Below are 9476 nucleotides of genomic sequence, written 5' to 3' on the forward strand. Positions count from 1 at the left end.
GGTCGATTTTTTCTAGAATTTTCCCTAAGTCTCGGTTGAGCCTGTTTGGGCCCATTGTTTGGCCATCTTGGCAGCCGTACTCCCCGAGGTTGCCCCTGGTCCTCCGAGGTGGTGCCTAGACTTCAGCAGCTTGCCTTGCCATCTCCTCATTTAGACGTGTAGCTCCGGCTAGCTGTTCACGCAATCTACAATTTTCGAGCTCCACTATTGGCACGTATCATTCAGGACTATAGTATAAATCCTCATCAGACCTAGGATTATGACTAGGTCATCTTCTAGAAGATTATGACTAGGTCATCTTCTAGAAGATGATGAGGCACTCTCCTCATCGAGGCTCTGGTCCACAATGGGTTGTTTACCAGGCCTTCGAGGATTGTCCTCAATTTGTGGAGTACACTCCTCAGGGATTTGAGGTAAAGGTCACCCACTAGTTCCAGGGATGTTTAAGGCGGCCATCATTGTTACGCATGAGGTTTTATACTAAACAGTCGGAAGAATTGCTTAATGCTTTCAACGAAAGCACCAAGCTGTTGACACCATTCTTCGTCAACTTAATTATGTAGAGCAATACAAAATTAATTAAGAAGAAAATAAAAGACAGATTTTTAACATGGTTCAGCAGTTAAAATCTGCCTACGTCCACGAGTCACTGTTATTATGAACTCTAATCGAAAGCTTTAGGTGAAAGCAATTTTCCAAAGTCTTTCCCAGTAAAAAATTGCGCGTGAGTACAAATGACCAGATCCAGGCAGTTTAAAGACCTAGTTACAAGAATATCTTCCCCCTAGTTTAGGGAAGTCACAACATATATTCAAATTCAAATAAATATTTGAATAATGATCATAATACAACTTTAAATGCATTATTTAAATAAAGATCCCATAAAATTAGGGATTTGACATACGATCTTAACTAATCCCAAAGGAATAGGGATTTCCTAACATCTTTTTAGTGTGGTAAACGCGTCATCGAGCTTGAACATTGATTCAACATGATTTTCAGATCATTCCTAACCTCGAGCTCATCATTCCAGTTGTCAACATCTTAGTACTAGATGAGTCTGTCGAGCTCATTTCCTGGGGAAGATGATTGCCTTCAAGCTTACAACTTATGCTCACAAGTGTATGATGTGGCTGTGACATTCCAGGATAATTTGCACAAGTATAATGTGGAAATACATTTATTTCAAGCCCATGCCTTTACGAGCCTACATTTCGAGGTTGTTTACTTAATCTCGAAATTTGGGTGTAACAGGCTGTAACCTCGTAAATGGGCCCCGTGTGATACGCATGGGCCCACCACCTCCTTAATTACAAGAATGTATATTTACTATCATTTATATACCATTAATTGTGAATGTTTGTAATAAATCCCCATTAAGGGGATTAATTTTCCTCCACCATCTATAAATAGGGCTAGAGCGCACATTGTAAATGATCCAATTTTTTTGTATTCAGAGCATTTCTAGAAAGATGGCTGAACTCCATAGAAGCTTGAAACCCTCAAGCTTCCCAAATCCCAATACAAGTGACTTGTGGACTAGGGTTAATTAATAACTTGAACCACGTAAAATTTGTGTGTTTCTTCTTGAATTTTCTTTAAGCTTTAGTAATTAGTTGATAGAGAAAAAGACAGTCAACATTTTGGTATTTTCATTGAGAGCTTGAAGAAAGCATTGAAGATCCAGAAATGGTGAGTACCAGACAGAACGTTACTGATAAGATTCCTCCTCCCACTGTCGCTGAGGGAGGAGAACCCAACCGAATACCTCCACCAGCTAACCCAAAGGTGGCCCAAGACGACGATTACAATGAAGACGATGAATATGACGGCGAGGAAGGAGGCGAGTACTATGAGAGTGAATACTCTCAATCATTTAACACAAAGGAACCACCAGAAGTGGTGGCCTTCAAGGGTCAAATCACCTCTCAACAACAAAAAAATAGAGGCCCATGAGGGGAATATCGCAGCCTTGCTGGAGGTGGTTAGCACCATGAAGGCCACTTTGGTGGCTCAAGGGCTGCAAGTGGACCCGCATGGCGAAGTACCACCTAGGAAACCAGCTGGCGTATTACCCGTGCACCCAGCTAGAGGGCTACATGCTCCACCAGTGGGTGTGCTTCCCTAGCACCCCACTAACATGGTGCAAGATCTGCTAGCTAGAATGCCACCTGTGCCTCAAGATCGTGGCAAGGGAAAGGTCGAAGAAGAGCCCTCTCAAGAGAGAAAGTGGACTCGTTGAGCTTCCAAGCCAATTCATGTCTCAAGGAAGGCCCACGAACCTCAAGGTCATGGTGCTCGAGGACATCGCCAAGCCACTAGCGCTGGCGGAGCCCAAGGCCTCTCGTCCAGTCGTGCCGCAGTTGACCACGCCAAGCCTTGAGGTGGTGTCCCTTTAGCACCTCGCCAGCCCCAAAGGAACCCCAGATAAGGAGCTAATATGAGAAGCATCTTCGCTAATCGAGGAAAAGGAATTAACATCTCAATTAATAACGACTATGCTGATTCCGAGGGCAAAACAGAAGTAGGATACCCTAAAGACAGTGGTCGCCACAGGGCACAGCCTGAACTGGGAGATGAGTTGAATGCTCGCAAGAATAGAGAAGCTCTTGAGAACCTCCCTGGGAGACAACAACAACCAGACCTCCGAGAAAATCTTAAGGCTTAGAGGAGAGAAGTCATGCCCGACCCGATGGCACGTTCGGTACAGAGTGCCAACAAAGATTAGGACCCTCTCTGAGCGGAGTTTGAGAGTTTAAAAAGGATAATGTTGAAGATGGCCAGAAGACAAGGCCAAGACTCTGGCTCAAAGGATGAAGATGGGGAGCATTGTGATCCCCACATTATAGAAGCCCCATTGCCTCGAGGCTTCAATAAGAAATACATCACTCCATATAGTGGAGGAATAGACCCAACTGACCATCTCTTGAAGTTCAATCGATTGATGTTGATACATTGTGCACCAAGGACGCCAAATGCCATGTCTTCCTATTGACCTTGACGGGACCAGCAGAAGAGTGGTTTAAGAAGCATTAACCAAGCTCCATCCACTACTGGCAACAACTCTCCACCTCCTTCCGCAGAAAATTCATAGCTTCTCGGGAGATGAATTTCGAGGTCAACACTTTGGCCAATATAAAGCAAGGAACTCTCAAGACCTTTAAGGCTTACATTAAGTGTTTTAAGGAGGAAGCAACCAAGTGGCCCCTCCTCAGGGCCCAAGCCAAGTGCCTATGGCACCACAACAACAAGAAGCCCATGGACCTCCCCCAGTGAATGAGAGAGTAGGGACTAACTATGGAGGACCCCACCTAGGGGTACATCAAGGTGCTCGCACAATTGATATGCATGGGCCCTGAACCATGATGATGAAGTGTTGGTGCTATCCCATCTCCCAGCACAAATGCCTCAGATGACGGACCAAATCATCACCTTCTTCTAGGACGATGCTTGGAGAGTACACTTTCCTAACCATGATACTTTGGTGATCGAGAGCCAGATTTTTAATAAGATGGTTACTTGGATCCTAGTGGACAATGGGAGTTCTACGAACATCCTGGTCAAGTCAACCTTACAGATGATTGGGTTGAACACAAGTGACCTTTTAACGTGCACCTTCACTCTTTACGGGTTCTTGGGTGAAGGTTTGATACCAATGGGGCAGATCAAGCTTCTAGTGACACTTGGAGAAGTGCCTCGCCAGGCTTTCAAGTACTGCACCTTTGTGGTCGTTGACTGTTCCTCTGCCTACAATGCCATCATGGGTTGTCCGACCCTAGTAGGTTTTGGGGCAGTCACTTCTATTCGACACTTATGCATGAAGTTTCCCACTGAGGTGAGAATAGGCACTGTCTACACAGACCGAAAAGAGGCCCCAAGTGCTATAACATGTCACTAAAGCATCCAGTGATGGTTCTCAAAGCAGTAGCTCCCAAGCAACCTCCTCTAGAGGAGATGGAGGTTTAGGCTGTTCAGTAAGAGAGGGAGTTCAATGAGTTGGACCCCAGGGTTGGAGATGAGAGGGTTATCGAGCCCTTGGAGGAAGCTGAGGAAGTCATCCTCGACAACTCCAACCCTGAAAGAAAAAAAAATGGTCGGGAATAACTGATAACTCTACAAAATAGAGTTATTTTACCACTTTTTATGTGCTAGTTGTTGCTTGATTCTTGAGTTTTTAATTGATTTATTAAGTTTTTAAGTAATTTTGAATTTATTAGGTTTATTTTAATTTTATAGATTTTTGTGTATTTTAATAGTTATATTATAGTAAAATGTTATAGTTTAATTATTTAAAATTAATATTGTTAAGTTAGGAGTAAAAAGATGTAATTTTGAGCTTAAATGTTTAAATAAATTAAGTTTTAATTAATATTTACATGGAAATTTTGTTGTATATTTTATTATTGAAAATATTTAGTTTTAATTTAATTTATGTTTGTTTTATAGGGAATTTTTTGTAATTTATTTGCTCTTGAAAAGCAAGGAAAATGAAGGAAAATGTGGCATTTTCAAAGAAAAGAAAAGAAGAAAAAATGGCATTTTTCCAAATGTCCAGCAGCCTCCACGGCCCAAGCCACTTGGCCCACGCTAGAGCCCAGCTCCTCTCCCAGCCTTTGGGCGCGCCTACTACAGCACCAGGCCCAGCCCGTTTCTATCCTTCAGCACCTCCTAAAGTTCACGCACCAAGCTGCCTTCTCTTGCCCCCAGCCGAAGCTCCTTCACCAACATCACCCAGCCAGCTGTCAACCGCCTGGCACATCACAAGACCACCAGCAGCTGCCCCTCACGCCTGCCTCCAAGTCCAACCGAAGCCTTCCTTCAGCAGCTACCCAACACACCTTAGGCCCAATGCCTAACTCCTCACCCACGCCCAGCATTTGCCCGCCACCAAAAGCCACAAAGAATTTTTTTCTTAAGCCCATAAAAATGCCACAATGTACTCTTGTCCCCTATGTTCAAAAATGCCACTTTTTACTCCACTTTCTACACATTTTACCCCAAAACATCATTATTACACCCTATAATTTACCCTTATTTGTCATATTATAATTAATTAATTTAATTTAATCAATCTAATTATTTAAATTGATTATTTTAATGCCCATTTTTGGCTATAAATAAGGGACTTTAGGGATAATTTTGAGGAGAGGTTACCATACCACAAATTCTACACATTTCAAAACCTCTCTATTCTCTTCATCTTCTTCTTCTTTTTGGTTATTTTTCTATGTATTTTTAGAGGAACAATTTGGGGGTTCATCCTCCAAATTTTCCTATTTATGTTTGTAATTTTTAGTTTGTATTTGCTATCCTAGTTATGTGTTTCTAATCTTTTTAAGATTATTAAGGTGATGATGAAACAATATGTAACTAGATAGTAGTTGTCTTGTATGTTGATTTCCCATTTTGTGCAACAAAGTTTATGGAATTTTCTTCTTCAAATATCTTCTTTCATCTTAAATATCATGTATTTTGGATTGTTAGCACATATTTACACTTTGTTCTTCATTAGTGCAAAAACATAATATTCTTTGTGTAAGATGTGTCATTAAATTGTACACATCCATGCTTAGAACAAAAAATTATGTTTTTCCTTATAAATAATGTTCATTGATTTATTTGTTATTTCATTAGATTGATTTACACTAAATGCTTTGAAATTATAATTTTGAAGAGTGAAGAAAAATCTTATCTTTTTAGAACTAATTTGTGTTTAAAATTATAAATCTATTTGGAAAATGATAGTTTGATTTATTTTGACTATCACTAAAACTTGGGAATCAATGTACTTATAAATATTATTGAACTTATATTTTGTGGATTCTAATCCTTAATAATCTTATTTTACCATCTTGTTTACAATTATTAATTTAGTAATATATATTGTCTTTAATTTCTATATTATTGTCTTTTATTTTATTTTCATTATTAAAAAATCTCATAAATCTTTGGAGCTAGGTTAGAATTTAGTACTTTTGATTTAAAATAGTTTTCTTTTTTATTTTAGACAACTCCTTTGGGTTCGATCTCGTGCTTACACGAACACTATATTCCATGTACGATTCGTGCGCTTGCGATTATAAATTTTTAAAACATACCCGTTTTGGGTCCATCAATAACCTCAAGGCCGAGGTTCGAGAATCTTTGATGAAATTTCTCAAGGAGAACCATGATATCTTTGCCTGGTCCCACGCAGACATGATGGGCATTGATCCCCATATAATCTGCCGGCTTGAATATGGATCCAAACGTTGCCTCGGTGCAATAGAAAAGAACAACAATAGACCCGACCAGGGCGGAGGTCAACAAGCTTTTTGCGAATGGCTTCATTCGAGAAGCCCAATATAATAAATGGTTGTCAAACCTAGTGCTGGTACCAAAACCTAATGGTACCTAGAGAATGTGTATCGACTTCTCCGACCTCAACAAGGCTTGCCTAAAGGATTGCTTTCCTTTGCCAAAGATTGACCAGATGGTCGATGCTATCTCCGGGTATGAGCTCTTGTTCGTCATGGATGCTTACTCGGGGTACAACCAAATCTCCATGCATGTCACAGACCAGGAGCACACCAGCTTTTGAACAGACAAAGGCATCTATTGTGACAAGGTGATGCATTTCGGTCTCAAGAACGATAGTCCTGTGTATCAAAGACTAGTAAAAAAAATGTTAAAAAAACAGCTTGGTCGGACACATGGAGGTTTACATGGATGGCATGTTGGTTAAGTAAAGGATAACACTCGACCACGTGAAAGATTTGGTAGAAGCATTCTCAATCCTTCGTAGGTTCGGGATGAAGTTGAATCCCAAGAAATGCATTTTTGGAGTAGCTTCTGGGAAGTTCTTAGGATTTATTGTGAGCACTTGAGGAATAGAGGCAAATCCTAAGAATACCAGAGCCTTGATCAAGATGCCATCCCCCAAAAAGCACAATGATGTGCAAAGTCTTGTTGGTCGCATTGTAGCTCTCAGCCTCTTTGTCTCCAAGGCCACCGATAAGTGCGTTCCATTCTTCAACACCCTCCAAGGATGCCAAAGGTTTGAATGGACGGAGGAGTGCAAACAGGCATTCCAGTAGTTGAAGGCCCACATGGCACACCCTCCAATATTGTTTAAGCATGTAGACGAAGAACCCCTCCTCCTCTACATGACTATCTCTAAGAACACCATAAGTGTTTCCTTAGTCCGCGAGAAAGGCCGTGTCTAGCACCCTGTCTATTATGTAAGCAAAAGACTCCTCGGAGTGGAGCCTAGGTATCCGCTCATGGAGAAACTGATTCTCTCCAAAATCTCGAATGGTCCAACAAATCGAGGGCTTAACTTTCCTTTCTTTCCAAATATTTTAAATCATTTCATAGGCAAAACACGTAGGAATACATGATTTCCCACTTGGAACACAACGTGCCTATGTTTAGGATCAACATATCTCTTTTGTCGATCTTGTGAGGCAATCATGCAAGCTCTTATCTTGGTGATAGATTCATTTGCTTCTCGTACCACCTCCGGACCTAAATACTTACTTTCGCCCATCTCATCCCAATGAATCGGTGATCTAAATTTCCTTCCGTAGAGCATCTCGTATGGTGCTACCCCAATAGTCGACTAATAATTTTTGTTATACAAGAACTCTATCAACGTAATTTACTTCCTCCATAATCCACCGAAGTCCAACACACACACTCTAAGCATGTCTTCCAGAATCTATACTGTTCGTTCCGCCTGCCCATCTGTCTAAGGGTGGAATGTTGTATTGAATTTCAATTTAGTACCCATCGTTTTTGGTAACCCTTCCTAGAGCTTACCCGTGAATTTCAGGTCTCTATCCGAAATAATCGACTTTCGAACTCCATGAAGTCTCACAATTTCCTACACATAAAGCTCTTCATACTGTTCTGCTGTATACACTGTACTGATAGGTATAAAGTGCGTCGATTTTGTGAATCTATTAATGATCACCCAGACTGAATCGTGTTGCTTTGTGGTCTTAGGTAACCCCACCACAAAGTCCATACCAATCTTTTCCCATTACCATTTAGGAATATTTAACGGTTGTAACAAACTAGACGGTCTTTGGTGCTCCGCTTTGACTTGCTGGCACGTGAGGCACCTTGTGGCATAATCCACTACGTCATTCTCCATTCTATGCCATCAATATAACATCTTCAAGTCTTGATACATTTTTTCGTAGTCCCTGGATGTAAAGAGTAAGGAGTAGTATCCACCTCATCAAGAATCTCCTTCTTAACCTCTAAATCAGCTGGCACACATATTTGTCCCTTATATCTCACCGTTCCACTATTATTGAGAGTAAAATATTTGCTATTCTCGTCTCAAATTCCTTGTTTATTCTTTTGTATTTGCAAATCCTCATTGTGTCCTTTAATTATTTCTAACAAAGTCGAATTTAGAGTCAAGTTTGCTAATCCCCCCATGATCAACTCTATACCTACTCATTCTATTTCTTTCATCAATTTGATGGATATATTTCTTATAGCCACTGCTTTCCCTTGGCTTCTGTGACTTAGGGCATCGACTACCACATTCACCTTCCCCAGATGATACAATATTTCACAGTCGTAATCCTTGACTAATTCCAACCACTGTCGTTGCCTCATACTGAACTCCTTTAGAGTAAAGAAGTATTTCAAGCTCTTATGGTCCATATAGATCTCACATTTCTCCCCATATAGATAGTGTAACCATATCTTCAATGCAAACACTATAGCTGCCAATCTAATTCATGTGTCGAGTAACGTTGCTCATACTCCTTCAACTGTTGTAACGCCCTACTACCTTAGAGCCGTTACTAAGTGAGTTTAAAACAGGAATTGTGCATTTAATTGACTCAAAGTGGTTTCTAAAACCAAAAGTGTGATTAAACCAGAGTTTGAGGCTGTATTCTTTTAAAATGTTTAACTTCATTGAAAGCGTTAAATATAAAACATCTGGGATCCCAAATTAAGGTTTACAAAATATTTACAACTCAAAATAGGTTTACACTTGATCAGCTATCAAAAGAATGGTTAAATACAGCCATATACAAAATGCCCCCAACCAAAGCAGTCAGGCAGGCCAAACATGTACGCGCCGCCCCCACGCTCTCCATACTCATGGCCGGTTGACTGACTCCTTGCTTTTACCTGCCACACGGAGCACCCGTGAGCCGAAGCCCAGCAAGAAAACCCAAATAACACATAACATATGCAAATCATATAGCTGACATAATTTACTGATAAATAGGAAAAACCATCATGATAAATAAGTACGGCCATGCCGCCCCAGAGGCCTTACCAAAGCCTGGGGTTTCGGTTCTCACCGCGAGGATAACTCATGTATCCCTTGGGTCCCACCCTGAATATAAGCATCCCATGTGCTGAGTGTTACTTTCGGCCCCACGGCCGTACTCGACCTATGCCGCTCTCGGCCCATGCCGTTCATTACATTGTAATCACACATATAGCACATTCGAAATAATCAT

This window comes from Humulus lupulus, chromosome 6 (assembly GCF_963169125.1).
Source record: "Humulus lupulus chromosome 6, drHumLupu1.1, whole genome shotgun sequence".
NCBI lineage: Eukaryota > Viridiplantae > Streptophyta > Magnoliopsida > Rosales > Cannabaceae > Humulus > Humulus lupulus.